This window comes from Phalangium opilio, unplaced genomic scaffold (assembly GCF_054372755.1).
Source record: "Phalangium opilio isolate 3A_F unplaced genomic scaffold, DU_Popi_V2 ptg000039l_2, whole genome shotgun sequence".
In the NCBI taxonomy this organism is placed as follows: Eukaryota; Metazoa; Arthropoda; class Arachnida; order Opiliones; family Phalangiidae; genus Phalangium; species Phalangium opilio.
In genome coordinates this window covers 226,123-246,703 of record NW_028324163.1, presented here as the reverse complement: position 1 = coordinate 246,703, position 20,581 = coordinate 226,123, and the positions used below count along the sequence as shown (strand labels likewise).

The 20,581-nt window shown below is 38.5% G+C and overlaps 1 long non-coding RNA gene across 1 annotated transcript; it reads right to left on the bottom strand.

The window, feature by feature from the left end:
• Positions 1-9,015: 9,015 nt before the first annotated feature.
• LOC149680167 (uncharacterized) lies at positions 9,016-9,939 on the bottom strand. The gene is made up of 3 exons (XR_016365606.1): positions 9,831-9,939; positions 9,657-9,770; positions 9,016-9,313 (listed from the first exon to the last, which is right to left on the bottom strand). It is a non-coding gene; the product is annotated as an uncharacterized LOC149680167 (long non-coding RNA).
• Positions 9,940-20,581: the final 10,642 nt, after the last annotated feature.

The following is a 20,581-nucleotide window of genomic DNA, read 5'->3' as shown; positions in this document are numbered from 1 at the left end:
TTTCATCGAAAGAAAACATAGCAGATATATTCACGAAGGCGTTACCCAAACCTAATTTTGAGAAGTTCGTGCTAATGTTAAAGTTAACTGCTTAAAAATGTCACAATTAATATTTATTAATGTATATTAACAGAAATATGTTGAACGAAATGTAATATAGTTAGGGGGAGTTTTGTTGATCTTTGACCCGATCGTGAACTATATTACTAGCCTAGGTGGCGTGACGGCATTTTTTATGACTGGTTCAAAGGTTACCTTAACGCTTATCTGTTATAATAATTATCAGTTGTTTTTTTGCTTCGCTTCTTGCTAGTCGGTTTAATTTTCGTGAGCTGTTAACAACCCCAAATTGTATAATATATTTTGATGCCTAATTAAATTAACTTTAAGTTTTCTATAAACGAGTTTCTTTTACACGATGTTCACCCTAACCCTAATTAATCTAACACCGGTCAAACACTATGACGTCAAAACCGCATTCCTGCATGGAGACATAGTCCAGGACCTGTATATGGAACAGCCTCCGGGTTTCATCCAACCTGGAAATGAAGAGAAGGTCTGCAGACTCAAGCGCAGCTTATACGGATTGAAGCAATCTGCAAGGGCCTGGAACGCCAAAGCCAATCAAATTCTACTTGATGAAGGATTCAATCGTAGCAAAGCCGATCCAGGACTTTACTCGAAATTGGAACAAGACGGTACCTGGACGTATATACGTAGATGATCTGTTGGTGTTGAACGAGAATGAAGCCACCATCAACAATCTGTACGAGAAACTAAATAAGCACTTCGAGCTAAAGGACCTAGGAAACGCCTCGTATTACCTCGGTATCCAGATTGAGCGAGGAACTGACGGAAGCATTACAATCCATCAAGGAACTAAAATAGCGTTCATGCTCGAAGACTTCGGCATGCAAGATGCGAAGATATCCAAAACACCTATGGATCCCTCTTATCCAAAATTGTCTGGAGACGAAGATATTCTACCTAACAACAACCGATATCGAGAAGCAATTGGAATACTTCTACACATCGCTACCGTTTCACGACCAGACATTGCAGTTAGCATCAGCTACCTATGCCGAAGAGTCTCAAAGCCGAGAGAAAGAGATTGGACGGCCGTCAGACGAGTAATGCGTTATCTCAAAGGAACACAAGAGGTCCGACTTCATTTCCCAGCTTTGAAGGAAACACCAGAACTTGTCGGCTACGTCGATGCAGATTGGGCCGGTGATCATCAAGACCGGAAATCAACGAGCGGATACCTATTCCAATTCGGACACGGAACCATCGCATGGTCAAGTCGGAAACAATCAACTGTCGCGCTCTCATCGACAGAAGCCGAATACGTCGCAGCAGCTCATGCCGCCCAAGACGTCATTTGGCTACGACAGCTTCTCGAAGATGTTGGATTCCCGGCTACCACGCCAACCTACCTATTTGAGGACAATCAAGGATGCATCAAGATGAGTCTTTCCGAACGCATCAGCGCTAGGACGAAACACATTGACGTCCGATATCACTTCCTCAAGGATATGAGAGAAAACAACATCATCGATATCAACTATTGTCCAACCGAGGAAATGACTGCCGACATGTTAACCAAGCCTTTAACAAAAGAAAAACTAAAGCACTTGATGTCCAAAGCCGGATTATCCGATACTCGTCGAGAAGGGGTGTTGGAGAAAGCGACTCCTATCTACTCGGAACATATTAACTCTGTAATTTAATTAAGGCGATATGTTTTTTAACCGGTTAATATCTAAATACTGTTTTTTTAGTAACTACTATAAATAGCAATGTTATGTTTTAATTTCTATCAGTCTCACTTCACTCACTCACTCGTGTAATAAACAGTTTGTTAAGTTTATTTGGTCTCTCTTCCTTATGGATTATTTCTTTAATATAAGTTAGCTACAAGGCTATGAAAATCTATCACTTTAAACTGTCATTTACAAGATGTAACCTCGGTTCTCAAGATGATGGAATCGGATATGATATTTCTTGTGGAAACCTGGGCCAAAGAAACTGACAATTTTAAAATTCCTGGATTTTCGGAGCTAAATGGTAATGCCTTCCTCGTCAGTCTCGACGAAAACCATATGGAGTATCAGCTTATATCAAAGAAACTGCTGTAACTCACACCAGAATTCGTATGTACACTTCCGAACCAACAACAACCTCTCATATTGAATGCTTGTGGCTGGATGGATCGTTAAATGATTTACGCCTTTCTGTACTAGCAGTTTACTCTTCCCCAGCTTGCAGCATTCGCGACATAATATATGGTATTGGGAAATGCGTGGCGGAATATTATGATGAAGATGTTCCCAGCGTCATTGTTGGTGACTTCAACATTAACCTTCTTGAGACATCATCTCTTGAAACCAAGAAGCTAATCGATTTCTTCTCTGATAATGGGTTTCAACTTTTACAAGGTCTTAGCTTGAAGCAATCAACTGATGGTGGTACTCAACTGGATTTAGCATTTGGCGATGAGAAATTTTCCACCATTTTCAGCGCTAGTTATCGAGAATGTTACTATTCTTATCATAAAGGAATATGTTTACATTTTAAATAACCTAGAATCTAAGACATCATCTGACTTCTCAAACCAATTTTTCAAATTTTCCATGATCAGCATTGTTCCGGATGAAACTAGAAGATCAACAGTTGTCTGGATGAAACTACAGGTAAATGGTAGGCTTGGGAACCTAATTAAAGAAACCCATATTAGGCTTGGGATCCTAAGTTAAAGAAACCCATTTTAGGCTTGGGATCCTAGTTAAAGAAACCCAAATTAGGCTTGGCGCCCTAGAGAAAGATGCTCTCACTCGCAATAAAACATGATCTAATGTTAAAATCATATTTTTTTAAGTAATTAACAGAATTCCAGATGAATCTACAAGTGCAACTTGAAACTTCAAGATCTGCAGTAACAAGATGAAACTTCAAGATCTACATTAACAAGATGAAACTTCAACTACAAGGTCAATGGTGGGCTTGGGAACCTAGAGTAAGAAACCCAAATAAGGCTTGGGATCCTCTAGAAAGACACCCATATTAGGTTTAGGATCCTAAAAAATTAAGCCCACATATATGCTACAAGATGAATGGTAGCCCAAATCGAAGTACTTGATCTACAATGTCCAGATTGAGCTACCTACAACTGTCAAGATCAACAGTGGGCTTGGGATCCCAGAAAAAGATACCCCTATTAGGCTTGGGAACCTAGAGTAAGAGACCCATATAAGGCTTGGGAACCTAGAGTAAGAGACCCATATAAGGCTTGGGATCCATGAGAAAGACACCCATATTAGGTTTAGGATCCTACCGGAGCCTCCGAAATGACTTAGGCCCATGTGTGTGGCGAAGCGAGAATATTTTTTTAACTAATTTAGTTCGCCGTGTTTTCCCGCTTGGGGGCGCTGACACGACCGTAAAATAAACAAAGTTCAACCCCGTGACCCTGTCGACTGCTTAAGTATTTGGGCCAAGGTCGCGGATTATAAGTATACGTTTTTATTACTCTTACTGAATTATTTTAATTGAAATAATTTAAAATCTAATTTTATTTAAAGAATCATGGTTTCATACAATCTATTCTAACCAAATGATTCAATAAAAAGTGAAGAGACCCAAAAACATTACGTTAATTTTAGGATGAAACTTTTCTCTATTATAAAATTTTATGAGTGACCCCTAAAATATCAACGATAATTTAAGGAAGACCCCTGTCACAACGGTAATGTGAGCGCCATCTCGTACACATATATGGTGAAAATATTTTCCTTAACAAACTGGATATTTCCCCACATAAATTTTGACATGCATGGGCCTAGTTCATTTCGGAGGCTCCGATCCTACAAAATGAAGTGCACATACATGCTAAAAGTTGAACGGTACTATGGTAGCCCAAATAGAACTACTTGATCTACAATGTCCAGATTGAGCTACCTACAACTGTCAAGATCAACAGTGGGCTTGAGAACCCAGAAAAAGAAACCCCTATTAGGCTTGGGATCCTTGAGAGAGACACCCATATAAGGCTTGGGATCCTTGGCAAAGACACCCATATAAGGTTTGAGATCCTTGAGAAAGACACCCATTTACGTTTCAGATAATAGGAAAAAGAGGCCCCCCATTATAAGCTGCAACAACAACATTAATCCAGATAAAACTAAGAAATCAGCACTGTTCGAGATTGAAGTAAGTAAAACTACCAGGTCAAAAATACATTATAATTGTAATAGAGCCAACAATGCAAATTCATTTTTTTTTCAATAAGGGAATCAAGGCCCCCCCAACGAGGGAACCATTTCCAAACTGTACAACTACTAATTTTTCAATTTAATTTCTATTAGTAAGAAAGTAATCTAACAATTTTGATAAAGAAACTTACTAATGTATGATTCTTACTCATTAGACAGGCTATTTGTTTTCTCTGGTATCAAATTTCAGACAATGGTTGTATATTGGTATTATAGTACAAACATTGGATAATTTTAGCCATCAGTCATATATTATGCTACAAATGTTACTTTTGCATTAAGGAAAAAGTCAAGAATTTGTTCATTGGACAGAAATTTGTTACTAATTTCATTAAACTGTAAACCAAAATCATACTAGATTGATCTTCTCATAATCGGAATATTATTTTATATTTAAATTAACAAAACCGTTAAGTAAAAATAGCCGGCAAGAATAATTTTAGTACCCAAACACTACTATTATCCCACAAATATTAGGTTTGCAACAAAAATATCAACAAAATTGTTCCAATTCATAGGACAGAAGTTTGCTATTTACTTGTTTCATTAATCTATAACCCAAAATTATGCTAGATTATTTTTGTTCATAATTGGAATGATATTTGATATTTAAAAGAAAAAAAAAACCGGTTAAGTATATAGGCCGGGGTCTCCTTACAATAAATTTAGCTAGCCCAGGCAATACGTTAATATGGCCGGGGCCATCTTGTTTCCTCTTGAATTTTATCCTCCTTCTTTCTCTTGTTAGCCTTTAGCTTTGATTTTTCATTTTGATGGTCATTTGCAATTTCGTTTTTTATTTTTCTGGAGGTTTCGGTTGTAGGTGTTGCTTTTCTTTGTTCTATTGTGATCGAGCAACTGGGTTCTCCCAAACCTTCTTCTTTAAAAATATGTACTTGTTAGCGTTTCTCTAAATAATAGTAAGTAAATCACCAACCTTCGAAATTTCTTCCAGGAGTAGCTGGAATCGAAGAATCCTCACTTTCACTTTCTACAAGAATAAATATAATTAAAAGAATATAAAGATTAGAGAGTATAAGTATCCTCTAAACGCGTTCGTGTAGGTACATTCCACAGGGCATTAGACCTATGAACAGTCAAAGTTACACTTGCCATCACCTAAAGGCCTACATGTATCATTAAACATTGCATTGGTCCAATGCATTTTCGAATGTCTAACTAACCCGAATCAATAAAAAGTCCTTCATTTACAGCAATTCTTTTTAAGGTTCGGCAAACATTTTCGTCGCCGAAATAAACTTTCATTCTGCCCAAAATGTCCAATACTTTCGGAAAATCAGAAGGAGTCATGGACTCTTTCACGAGAGCCCCCAACCTCTCGTTCTCTATTTCTTGAGCAACTTTTTGCTTGAAACGTTTGATTTTATTTATATTTGATTCCATTTTTTCCTCAATCATTTTAACTTCCATCAAATATTTCCTTTTATTTGCTTCTAAAAAAGCGTTTTCATTTTCCAATGCGTCTATTATGCTTGGAAGTTGGGAACAAGGGACGTCTAAATTTATCTCTGGCAATTTCGAGATTCCTCTTATTTGCATAAAATTATTATTAACGAGATGAGATTTACCTGCGTTCGCCATGGCGCTGTGGCTGACAATTGAACCTGAAAGATCAGTCTCAAATGATGGTTTCTTCTCAGAGTTTCAACATTCGTAAAAAACCTTATAGAATAAGGTCCATCTTTCAGCTTAAAATTCCACCGCCTTTGCGAACCCTGAAATTCATAAAGCATCTAACCTTGGACGCCAAAACGCGGTTCCAAATGAGTTGAATCTCCGCAATTTGGGAACATTTTTAAATAATTTGAAGGCAGACATAAGGGCTTGGTCCATAATGGCTCTTTTTTGCAAGTGTTTTCGAAACACCGAACCACGCTTTCGGGTAAATGGTCGTGAAGATTAAAACCGACTCCCTTGATCCCTTCTATAATTTTAGTGTAGTTAGCTATATATATCCTTGTTGCATTATTTTTTTAAAAAAAACTTTAAATACTTACAAAGAAGCTTGACAATTAGGGCTACGATAGTGTAGACAAATGATTTCCGTTGTAGTTCTTGTTCTTCGTTTAAGTAAAAGAGGATGGAAAAGTTCTTTGAGAAGTCGGAAATGGTTTTAAACCGCAACTTCCTTTGATAAATCATACATTAAATACTTTAAATTTCATAAAATACGACAATAAATAGCACTCACTGATTTTCACTCAAAAAGTCTTTTTGTGAGGAAATGGTTCTCTGGAAAATGTCTTTCCAAAAAATGCAATTTCTGTCTATTTTGCAATATTCCTTATTAATCTTATCTCTACTTAGGAATAACATTATGGAGCATTCGTTGCTTCCTTTAAACTTCTCCCCAAAAACATATACTAAACCGTCAGTTTATTCTGAAGCGGTAAAATACTTGCTGACGGGTAAAGGCTTCTTGTAGTTATCATCCAAAATGCCCTTTACGGCCTCGATTGTTAAAAATGACATCTTGACCGACGTGTGGAGCCAAATTGTAGAATGAGCTAATAACAGAATTGTCAATCCTTTATAAACAATTCATAGTTTATCCGATACTGGGCGTGTCTACATCTAAGCCAATCGCACAACGTGTTACATAACCCGAGAATTATACATAATATCCTATGTCGACTCTGCTTCCAATAGGATAACTCCTCCCTATCATTTCCCCCTTTTGAAATTACTTTTGCGACCATATTTCTCGCCCCTTTGTTCCCGACCCCTATTTATTTAAATCTTAATTATCAAGTTTTTGGTGAAAAATTAAATTGATAGTAACTGAGTACTTACTCAAGTAACTAGGCTACTTTCTCTGATACTTCAGTAACTAGGTTATTTTCTCGGTTGCTATGTCAAGTGGTTACTTTCTCGATTACTTAGGTAAGTTACTTAAGTAACTAGGTTGCTTTCTCGATTACTTAGGTAAGTTACCTAAGTAACTAGGTTGCTTTCTCGATTACTTAGGTAAGTTACTTAAGTAACTAGGTTGCTTTCTCGGCTACTTAAGTAACTAGGTTACTTTCTCGGTTACTTAAGCAACTAGGTTGCGTTCTGGGTTACTCTCCGCGAACTCCGGGCGAAAGGTAAATTGAAAGTAATTGGGTTACTTAAGTAACCGAGAAAGTAAGCTAGTTTTTCTCGGTTAATCTCCGCGAACTCTTGGCGAAAAGTAACTAATAGTTAGTGAAAAACTTAAGCACTTACTATTTCTGGTAAAGTATGAGCAAAAAAGATTAATATCAGTCCAAACGATTTAGGAATTAACTTTCTTCACGAAACAGTTAAAGACACTTAGTCTCACAGACTAATAAGTTCAAATGGATAAGGCACTGATCGCGTTCTTTTGTGATTATGAACGCACTATCGCGATTCGCGACGAAAGGAGATTGTTTACACGTATATTACTACGCTTTAAAATTGACCTTGTTATCTACCTTGAACAAGCTTTGCCTCTTTGCCGCAACGAGGCAATTCAAAGTGCTTAACTTACGAGTACAATTAAATGCAATGATTGAACATACAATTATTATCCCCATCCTTTTAAAATACACCGAAAGAAAATATCACCCGGATACAATTCTCTCCCGTTCACTGCCCCTTGAATGACCTACGGAATTTTTATACTGACAAGGCGCTACTCCTTCACGTCTACTAGTACGAGTAGGAGTACAACTTGGAAAGTCAAAGCGTAATAGCCTCACCGTATATGTATATCGTACGTTGTAGCTAAACATTTTACAGATTATAATGGTTATTTTAAAACTAAAACTCACCACATTCATTTTAATGAAATCTGTTGAAGTATACGACCCCAAATATACAAGTTCAGAAAAATGGGACCCCAAACATACAAGTTCATAAGTATTCGACCCCAAAATATCAAATGCACAAGTATCCGACCCCAATGACACAAATTAATAAACCTAAATTCAAATGTAGAAGTATCCCACTCCATAGGTATCCAGTATGTATGTTTAAGTGGTAGAGTAGGTTCGAATCCTGGGTGTTTTGTAAAAATTTAAATTAAAATCAAATGTGCTTCAGATATACTTGGATTTTAGGATTCATAGAGTTCGTTTTTATCTTAAATCTAAGGATAACGATAGCGAAAACTCTGCCTTTACTACTACGGCTTGGGTCAAATTAACTAAGAGCCTCATCTTAAGGTATGATGTGGGTAAAAATCGTATCTTTCTCTGTAGCCATTCTAGCGTCGCCGATATATAGTAAAAATAATCCATACAGCTAAAAGGAATCATTATGTAAGTAGTATAGGGCTACACTTCGTACCTCCGTAGGTGTAGAATGTAGGTGTAGAGTGTAGGTGTAGAATGTCAAGGTCACAGTGTCAATGCCCTCTCGCCACGCCCCCTTGGGAAACTCGCGCGCGCCCCCTCGCGGGAAAACTTGCGCGCCTCCTGGCGGGAAAACTTGCGCGCCCCCTCGCGGGAAAACTCGCGGGCCCCCGCGCGCCCCCTGGCGGCTGCGCCCCCTGGCGGGAAAACATTGCGCGGGTATCTGGCAGTCCTGTCTACAACTGTATCTGTGACGTCATTGGCGGGAAAACACCTGTCAGTCTCTTCTACAACTGTATTTGTGACGTCATTGATAAGAGACGAGAATTTATTAAAGGTACATGGCCAAGGCTTAAATCTTCTACAATTGTATCTGTGACGTCATTGATATAGTAGATGAGGATGAATTGATAAAGGTTGAACTTATAGCTTTAAGCGTACATTGACAAGGTTAAATAGAAAATCTTTCATTGAGAAAGTGTAATTATGGAAAATAAGTTAAGCCGAGTGTATTATAACAGTGAAAGTCCTCTCAGTTACGGTAGCGTTAAGAAATTGAAACAAGGAGTGAAAAATGTTTCGAAGAAACAAATTAAGACATGGCTTCAGTCTCAACCAACATATACCATTCACAAAGCAAGGAGGATATACTTTCCAAGAAATCGTACTTACGTTACAACAGCCAATGAAGTATTTCAGTGCGACTTGATCGATCTACGAAATCTTAAGAAATATAATAAAGGGTTTCAATATATTCTAACTATTATTGATATCCTCTCAAAATATGCTTGGAGTCTTCCTTTGAAAAATAAAACTAGTAAAGAGGTTTTGAAAGCTTTGCGGAGAGTTATTAAAGAAAGAAAACCGTTACGAATTAATGTTGATCAAGGTAGCGAATTTTTATCAAAATTGTTTAAAGATTATTTAAGAAAAGAGGGGATAAGTCTTTATACTAGTGTAGGTGCGATTAAATGCGGAGTAATTGAAAGTTTTAATAGAACTTTAAAGGATAAAATCTTCAAGTTATTAACTAGAACGAAGAAACTAAATTACATTGATGCCTTACCCAAAATAATGAAAGCCTACAATTCAACTGTACATTCAAGTACTGGTTTCGCTCCTGTTGATGTCAATATGCAAAATGAGCATTTAGTGTGGAAACGTCTGTATGGTAAACAATCTAGTGCAAAACCACCAATGTTAAAGACCGGTGATCTTGTTAGGCTATCAAAAAGCAAACCTTTGTTCGAAAAGGGTTACAAAGGGTACTGGACCAAGGAAATATTTATCATTTCAAAAATTCTGTACAGAAACCCCGTTTGTTATATTGTGAAGGACTTTGATGATGAAGAAATAAGGGGAGCTTTTTACGAATGTGAACTTCAAAAAGTTATCTTGTAAAATATATAGAATAGTAATTGAAAAATAAAAAACATTTAAAGTTAACGAGTCATGTCGAACGATTCATTTTACGTAACTCTCGTGAGTACGGTTTCTATGAACGTGTTTCCGGGAAACACGCAATCTCATTTTAAAGTTCAATTACCAGCTCCATTGCATTTGAATGGAAACTGGCATGTGGGTTTAGCCGAAGCATTTTTACCTAAAGCTTGGGATAATGTGTCTGCAGACTATCTATATTTTAGGGCTGGAGTCTACGATTATACGGATAAAATTTGGGATCAATCAAAGGTGCAATTTACCGGCGGAACTTTACGCGGAGATGGTTACGACGCGTACAAAAATTTATTAAAAACTATGAACAATGCTATACCACCGGAAATACGATCTTCGGTATACATGTTTGTAACATATAGTGACGATAATGAAAAAGCTTTTTGCGCCCTGAGGGCTAAAAATGGGTATGAAATTCAAATACCTGAGGAGATGGGTAAAATCCTAGGCCTGAGTTCCATGAAATGGATAAAAGAAAGATTTACGTTTCCCGGAGAACTCGTTAAAAGAAAGAAAGAGGACCCTCTCGTCCTAGATAGTTCCAATAATTTTTTCTATATCAGGAAGAGAAAAGGTCATAAAAATGCTCGAGAGCTGATATTACAAATTCAACCGGGGCAATATACAAGCATTGAAAACGTCATCGAAGCTATGACCAATGAAATTCCTACGGAACATAGATCTAAGATTATTATCTACTGTTCACGAAAGAAAAGTCGGGTCTTGGAACATTGTTAAGGTTTCACGAGGATCAAATGGACTCTCCTCTTAGAAATTCAACTAGTAAGAGTATAGCGGATATTGAAAAGGGAACTGCAAGTTTACATATTTATACAAATTTAATACTGCCTCAAGTAATTGGTGATGTCTATGCTCCGTTACTAAGGGTTGTACCTATAGTCAATGATAAATCAACAACGTTAGCCGTCCATCGGTTTCAAAACATTGACTATTACCCCTTAAGATGTCAGTCATTTGAAATGATAGAAATAGACATGAGAACTGATTATGGCGAGAATATTATGTTTAAGTTAAACAAATCAGTCATAAAACTTCATTTCATACTCAAACATGACACGAAGTAACATATACCTAAATTACTACTTGAACCAAACCGGAAGTGGTCTTACGGGAAGTGGTCTTAGTCACTTCCGGGGACCAGTATTTCAGAGAGGAAATGGTCTTGGAAGCATTTTTAAAAGCTTAATAAGATTTATAACACCTGTTTTTAAGCCCGTTGGAAAAGCATTAGGAAGAGAAGCCCTAAGAACTGGGTCCAAAATAGCTGGTGATTACATTGCGGGTAGAAACCTAAAAGAGTCTCTGAAATCTAATTTGAGTGAAGCTGGAGCAAATTTATTACAAAAAGCGAGTCAACACTTGTCACAACCGCAAACTGGTTCGGGTCGCCGTAGAAAGCTGAAGACTAGAAATCGAAGCATAAAGAAAAAACGAACCAAGACTGACTTTTTGGACTAAAAAAACAATAAACATGGTTGAGGGTATGATGTCAGAACTGGATTTATTCGCGGTACCACCGGCGAATTACAATGTAGAAAATAGTGACTACGTAATTTACAAACCTTTGGCATCAATTTCGGATCAAGGCCCTATTGAGTTCTTTGTTCCAGGATCTAATGATCTCTATACGGACTTGGCTAAAACATTGCTACAAGTTAGAGTAAAATTACTCAAAGATGATGGTTCTGCTTTAACTGCTCTAGAAACGGACGTGGGTCCTGTAAATTTGTTACACGCCGCTCTGTTTAATCAAGTAGATGTGTTTTTCGGAGATACTCAAGTTAATACTTCGACAAACGCTTATCCGTATTTGGCATTCTTTGAAACGCATCTAAATTACGGTGACAGTGCAAAAATTTCCTATCTGTCTGCAAAAATGTACTACAAAGATAATCCAGTAGACGCCGCAAAATGTTTTTAGCTGCGAATAAAAATGATAACAATGGTATGTTGAAAAGGAAAAATCGCGTAGCCCTCTCAAACCCCGTTGATATGATCGGTGATTTACATCTTGATGTGTGTCGAATGGACAAGTTTCTTTTAAATAACGTAGATGTTAGGTTTCGATTCATAAAGTCAGTAAACGAATTTACTATTATCTCAACAATAGCAAATCAAAAATTTAAATTTAAAATATTAGACGTAACTTTACTAATTAAAAAGGTTAAGGTAAATGCGGAAATAATGTTAGCTCACGCTATGGTTCATGAAAAACATAACGTTATTTACCCTATTAACCGGACCGTGTTAAAATACTTTTCTATTAGCAGTGGCTTAACGGATATTACACGCGAAAATGTATTTATGAATAAAATGCCAGCAAGGGTAATTATTGGTTTAGTTTGAACGGCAGCCTTTAACGGTGATCTGAGTTTAAATGGTTTCGAATTTGCTCATTTCAATTTAAACTACTTGGCCTTAACAATAGGGAACCAAACATTTCCCAACCCTCCGTTTACGCCAAACTATAACGTTAACGAGTATTCACGAGAGTATCTTTCAAATTATACGGCTTTGGACTTGTTTAAAAGAAATAAAGGAAACTGTGTTTCTTACGAAGAATATAAAGAAGGTAACGTTCTCTACGGATTTGATTTAACCCCGGAAGAACAAGCTAGTGCTGACCATCTATCACGGAATAAACAAGGAAACTTGAGAATATCAATGAAATTTAAGTCTCCGTTGATTCATAATGAAACGGCTGTTGTTTACGCGGAATTTGAATCGGAAATAATAATGTCAAAAGATCGTACCGTGATTTGCAATCCCTCCGGAGAATGAACACCGTAGAAATAAACGAATTTTTAAAGTGTGAATCCGTCACAAAACCATTTTTTATCGGTGTTTTTGCCTTTGACCAAAAACCATTACCACCCAGACAGAAAAAATATGGTTTTTGTTTGATTACGGAACCAAAATCCAGCCGAGGCGTTCACTGGTTAGCAATCTACGTAGATAATGGAATAGGTACCTTTTTTGATTCTTACGGAAATGATCCTTTTTACTACAATCTTGTAGACCTTAACCTTTACGCTAGTAAATGGTATTTTAACCACGTACCTATACAATATCCTTTGTCCGAAACGTGTGGACTACATTGTATTATCTATTTATTTAACATGTGTAAAGGCTATACCCTAGATATGATTATTCACGACTTATATAATCCTCATGATTTAATGTATAACGAAGCAATGGTACTTTTGTTTATGTGTAATAATTTACTTAATCATAAAAACATGTATTGTAATCAATAAACTTTATGCGTATAAATCGATCCATTTATTTTCCGTCTTTCGTTTTTTGTTTTATCGTCTTACAGTTATGTTTGATTCTTCTTCTTTTGGTTTGGATTTTGTCTTAGTTTTCTTTCTTAGTTCAAGTGGAGAGTACAATTTTTTCAGTTCTTGATATTCGTGAATTACTTGGGCCATACTGTTTTTCCTATTCTTTTTAAGCCTTTCAGGATTTGGTAATACAGTAGGTATTGTAGCAGTAAATGTAAATGCCGGAGCTGCTGCTGCTGTTGCTGCTGGAACTGACAATGGTTGTACAATAGAGGGTTGACTTAATTTTACGGTCGGTGGTTCAACGAATTTCTTAACGTTTAGAAACTTTTGTAGTGTTGTCAAATATTCTCTCAATTTTGTTTCGGATGTTCCTGGTTTTTCAAGAATTTCACTCATTTCTTTGTCTAAATCAGATAATTCTCTGTCTACGGCCGACACAACTGTCGAAGCCGGAACTAGTATCATTTTTTTCATTGTGCAGCGTTAATCGCCGAAATTACACTAGGTACCAATATTCCTAGTAGTAAAGGCCAGAATCCTCCTGTTTGATTCGTCATCAAACGACGTTTCTTTTTAATGACAAAGATTTCAGAGCTAATCTTCTTATAACCCTTCTATGACTCCTAAGTTTTGCCTTTTGTGCCTTGGTGATTGGCAAGCCTCCAGTTGTAATATTATGACAAATATTGCAAATAGCTCTTATCTGAGCATTGCTACTATTTTTAAGAATTTTTTTTCTTTGTTTACTATGTTTTAAAACGTGTAAGAAGGGATAGTGTGGACGAAGTGATCGGGGTACCATCGTTATGGTAAATAATTTATTTTGGCAAGTTCGCGTTAATGTAATCCTCGACAAAAACTATCATAGGACCATCAGAAGGAAGGACATTGCTCTTTAAACGTAGTTTATCATCTTGGTCCTGTTAACAATCAATTAATATATAACTATGCGGTTTCTCCGTAGCCATTTCATAGGATTTAGCTAAAAAATGTTTCTTTTTGGGAAACGTTTGCCGTCCTAGGTATTCAACAGCGGACGAATCTCTTGGAGCATTATAGATAATTATATAAGAACAATTAAGACTTATTGTCCTGGCCTCTTTCCCTTAGCGAAGAGGTTCTGAGTAATTAAAATCAACGAGGTATTGAGATGATGAGACCCCTTGACAAACCAATCAGAAATTTGACTACTACTATTACACTCGGATGATAGAACGTCGAAAATCAACAGATTATTTTTAGTCCTATCGAAGAAATCTTCGTCATTAGGCAGTAAACCTTTTAAAAAATCGATATTTCCAATTTTTCTTTTTAATTCGTCAACTTTTGGTTGATACATATAATAACAATAAACTATACGATCTGGAGGTGGCTCAATCATTAATCGACTATTTTCCAACAATCTAAATACAAATGTCGATTTTCCCGACATAGTTGGTCCGGAGCAAACCATTTGATACGGATGAATAAATTTTAATCAGCATGCCATAATTTATAATAAGTGAATAAAACCTTTTTTTAGAAAAACGCTAATATATACATACGAGCAAGTTTGGTGCAAAGAGCGTACAGACGACCGCATGGACCATTATCCCGCGAATTACGTTGAAAAAGTTAAGAAGTAATTGTCAAAAATTGCAATTAATTGAAAAACAGCAGCGCGTGTGTGCATCTCGGGACTAGAGTACGTTACTTGAAATAAACCTCAGAAACAGATGAAATCGTTTCTTCGGTCCCTGCCCCTTCATTTTATTAAAAAATAAAAGGAACGAAAAAAGAAATATCAAAAACAAATAAATAACAACAATAGCTCTTCATTTAAAAAAACAAACTCTTAATGAAACATCTCTTAGGGTTGAGTTCGGGTAAGGTATAGGGTTTGAGGTTGGATACGGTTAGGGTTTGGGTTACGGGTGGGGTTTGAGTTCGAGTTACGGGTTGGGATTTGAGGTTAGATTAGGAGTATAGTTTGTGGTTCAGTGTTTCAAAAGGGTTAATATTTCCCCGCGAATTACGTTGAAGAAGTTAAGAAGTAATGGTCAAAAATTGCGATTAATTGAAAAACAGCAGCGCGTCTGTGCATCTAGGGACTAGAGTAAGTTACTTGAAATAAACCTCAGAAACAGATGAAATCGTTTCTTCAGTCCCTGCCCCCTCATTTTATTAAAAATAAAAGGAACGAAAAAAGAAATATCAAAGACAAATAAATAACAACAATAGCTCTTCATTTTAAAAAACAAACTCTTAATGAAATATCTCTTGTCAATTAATTGTAAAGAAAAACAGAAAATAAATGTTACCATTAAACTTTTTTATTATTAATCTTAATTTTCTTAACCGATCAATTAAGTTATTAGGACATTATTTCTGTAGTTTTCATAATAACGCTGAACTGCCTATCTGAACGAGGTTGAATTCAGGGTTCGTACAAACCTGGGAAACTGGGAAAACTAAGGCAAATAAATAATTGACAAAAAACTTAGGGAAATTTAGAATTTATGGTAAAATTCAGTTGGAGCGGCGCCTGTACGTAATTAACTGTTAGAGCGCGTCTTCTATTGTAGGTCTTGGAACAGTGTTACGGTTAATGTCTTCCCCCATAAAACCGTGTTCGAAGGGATAATTATTTGACGGACTATGCCAATCAGTAGTTTGTTCGCAATCGTCAGCATCTTTTAATGAGAATAATGGTTGTAAAATGCAGTTGGAACAGCAACCTTTGTTATACAGTGTGGAAAAGATCAGAGTGCCCAAATTTTTCGGACATTTTATGAAAAAAAAACGCGAGATCAATGAGGAAATTAATTGTAGTACATTTTCCAGACTCATGGAAATTTAATTAAAGAATTCTCTGGCATCCACTAAACAAATCGTTCATGTAGTTTCAAATTATCACAAAAATGAGAATTTGTAAGAAATCAATACAATAATATTAATGAAAAATTAGATTTTGTAAGATATCATAAATTTTGCAAGATTAATCCTGTGACAAACAGGAAATTAATGCCCTTTAGCGCAAATGTTCGATGTCTCTACCATCTTGATGTAGACATTCTTCAAGCCTACTGGCCCTTGATTCGCGGGCGTGGCGAAGCATTCCTGGGGTGATGTTGGCAATGGCGATTCTTATTCTGGCTTTAAGGTCGTCGGGTGAATCTGTTTCAGTTGCGTATACCTTTCCGTTGAGGAAGAAATCTAACGGAGTTAGGTCAGGAGACCTTGGAGGCCAGGGCGTTGGTCCACCCCTACCAATCCATCGGTTAGGAAACTCCTTATTCAGCCACTCTCTTACGGGTACGGCGAAGTGCGGTGGCTCCATCCTGTTGAAACCACGTATCCCTCACTACTGCCAAGGGTAAATTATTAATGGCATCAGTAAATTCTTGACGCCAAAACTTCAATTAACGTTGCCCGGTGATGTTCTCGTCAAAAAAGAATGGCCCAATGATTCTGTCGCCAATGATGCCAACCCACACATTGGTTTTCAAACGCACCTGATAATAATGCTCCCGAAGCCAGTGAGGATTTTGCTGCGACCAATAGTCAAGGTTATGTCGGTTGACTGTTCCATCTTGATAGAATGTAGCTTCGTCAGAGAACATAACCTTGCTAAGGAAACCTGGCATTTGTTCATCGAGGAACCGCATTTGCATACAAAAGTCCTGACGCCTAAGATAGTCATCTCCTGTTAACGCTTGGTGTAGGTGATTTTGATAAGGATGGAATCGGTTAAAGAATTCTCTGGCATCCACTAAACAAATCGTTCATGTAGATTCAAATAATCACAAAAATGCGAAATTTTAATAAATCAATACAATAATGTTAATGAAAAATTTGCTTTTTATCATAAATGTTGCAAGATTAATCCTGCAACAAACAGGAAATTAATGTCCTTCTAACGACAACAAAAAACACCTACTGCCATGAAAGGCAGAACTATTGCGGCTGTTAACAAGGGTCAATGTGCATTAAGGGTTATTTTTTAGGTTTGTGGCCTCTAGGCCGTAAATACGAGGTTATCTTACGGTAGTTTACTTCGGAAGTGTGCCCCACCTACGAATTAAATTAGCTGGGTTCTTCGTTATGATGGTGCGTTTTACTAATCGCGAAAAGTTCGATATGATTTACGTTATGGGTGAATGCCGAGGAAATTCTCGCCTGACAGTTATTTTGTACAGCGAACGCTTTCCGAACCGAAGGCCACCTGCTCGAAGGACTTTTGGTAAGCTAGAAGCTAACCTACTAGCAGAAGGTAGCTTTACGGTTCAAAAAACGTCAACGTAGGGTTGACCGGATAGTTGGAAACAAAGCCCGAGAGATGGACATTGTGGCAAGGTTCGAAGTCGACCCTCACACCAGCAGTAGAGCGGTACGAGACGAGTGTGGCATTAGCCATCGTACATATCTGTCCATTTTGCATCGGAACCGATTCATCCTTATCGAAATCACCTACACCAAGCGATAACAGGGGATGACTATCTTAGGCGTCAGGACTTTTGTATGCCAATGCGGTTCCTCGATGAAGAAATTCCAGGTTTCCTTAGCAAGGTTATGTTCTCTGACGAAGCTACATTCCATCAAGATGGAACAGTCAACAGACAAAACTTTCACTATTGGTCGCAGCAAAATCCTCACTGGTTTCGGGAGCATTATTATCAGGTGCGTTGGAAAACCAATGTGTGGGTTGGCATCATTGTCGACAGAATCATTGGCCCATTCATTTTTGACGAGAACATCACCGGGCAACGTTAATTGAAGTTTTTGCGTCAAGAATTTACTGATGCCATTAATAATTTACCCTTGGCAGTAGTGAGGGATATGTGGTTTCAACAGGATGGCGCCACCGCACTTCGCCGTACCCGTAAGAGAGTGGCTGAATAACGAGTTCCCTAACCGATGGATTGGTAGGGGTGGACCAACGCCCTGGCCTCCAAGGTCTCCTGACCTAACTCCGTTAGATTTCTTCCTCAAGGGAAAGGTATACGCAACTGAACCAGATTCACCCGACGACCTTCTAGCCAGAATAAAAATCGCCATTGCCAACATCACCCCAGGAATGCTTCGCCACGCCCGCGAATCAATGGCCAGTAGGCTTGAAGAATGTCTACATCAAGATGGTAGAGACATCGAACATTTGCGCTAAAGGGCATTAATTTCCTGTTTGTTACAGGATTAATCTTGCAAAATTTATGATATCTTACAAAAACTAATTTTTCATTAACATTATTGTATTGAGTTCATACAAATTCTCATTTTTGTGATAATTTGAAACTACATGGACGATTTGTTTAGTGGATGCCAGAGAATTCTTTAATTAAATTTCCATGAGTCTGGAAAATGTGCTACAATTAATTTCCTCATTGAACTCGAGTTTTTTTTGTTATAAAATGTCCGAAAAATGTGGGCACTCTGATCTTTTCCACACTGTAGTTCCAGATATAATAGAGTAGCGCGTCTTTACTATTAACCTGATAGTGATCAGTTAACTGTTCATATTTAGCGTTTAAACAATCGTTTAAACTATGATGAAAATAGCAAGCGGGACATATTCGTCTATAATTTTGTGGGCAACCACAATAGCAAATTTTTACGTAATATTGGTAATGTAAATGATTTTGTTCATTTGTTAAGATAAATGGTGGCGTTTCTATCCGATTGCGATGCACTAGTTCAAATTCTTCGAATGTTAAGGGACTGAATTCGTCGAACACTATTTCTCTCTCTATAGACGATTTTGATATACTTATATCCAAATCTTCGAAAGTTCCAGGTGGTCGATGTTCATAGAAGGAGGAAGGCGACCCTCAGAATGACAATGGGAAAGTAGTTCAACAAATTCTTCCTTAATATGTGGCAACACGAATCGCCAGAACTCATTCGTGAAGCCGTCAGTACCCGGGCTTTTGCCGGCGGGAGCGCAATTTAAGACCATTGAAATGTCCGCCCACCGTATCGGGGCATCACAAGCCTGCGCGTCGGCCGCGCAAAGTCTGTTAGTAACGAAAGACGCGTAATAGTCAATTAAAGCCCGGTCAGTAGGACGTCGACGAGACATCGCCGCGATGTGTTCAAAATAGCGCTGCCGAACGGCCCCCGGATCCGTGAGGAGCTGCGCGTCAGGCGCGAAGACACACTTGATCGACTTAGAAGACTGCCGATGACGTTCCAGGCGGAGAAAAAAGGACGTAGGACGCTCACCGGCCGTGCGCCATTGCTGGTTAGCCCGAAATACTGCCCCTTGCAGCACCCCCCTGTCGAAGTCGTTTAAGGCCTCCTTCGCCGCAAGAAAGTCCGCGAGACCAACCGAGGAATCAGAGGCGGCTAGCTGAGTCTTGGACAAGGCTTCGCGTAAGCGAGTTCGGTCGGCGCGATCACGCGAGGCTTGAACCTTCCCGTACAACATGGCATGTTCGCGTAGGGACTGCTTTAAAGCTTCGTACCATGCAAATTTGTCCGGCGATTCGCCAAAGCGTTGCCGACTCCGGCGAAGAATTCGTAAAACTGCCTGGCGGTAGGCGTCGAACTGCAAGAGACGCGCATTAAATGACCACGTACCGGGGCCCATCTTAACGCCGTCCAAGACGAGACGGAGTTCAAGGGCGCGATGATCCGAAAGGGGACACGGTAAGATCTGACAGATCGTAACATTTTGACGGTCCTCCCCGGCAAGGAGAACATAGTCGATGCGCGATTAAATAAAAGAGCCATACACGGGACCGGACCAGGTCCAGTCAAAGTTGTCCGCATGTGTTGCGCGCCAAACGTCAATGAGGTGAGTATCGCGTAGAAAGCGGAATAAGGCAGTCGAGCCCAAACGCGAAGAGGAGCCAGGCAATGGTCGGCGATCGAGACCCGGCTGCGCGACGTCGTTAAAGTCCCCGACGACGAGGGGACGCGAACACCTCGAGACCACCCCACGCAAACGGTCATAAAAGGGCAAGCGATCGGGCGCGACATTCGGAAGATACACGTTCACGATATCCAGAGGTTCGCCGTCAATGGACAAAGACGCCAAAATAAACCGGCCCTCTCCACTACGGAGGACGCGGGATGGCAAAACGTCAAGACCCGCCCGTATGCAAATAGCAACACCGCGAAAACCGGAAACAGGCTCATTATCAAAATAAATGGGACCGCGCTAAAGAGACCGAAAAACCGCGACATGGGAGCCCGACCAGTGAATCTCTTGGAAACACAAAACGTCGAAACCTTTGCTCCATTCAAC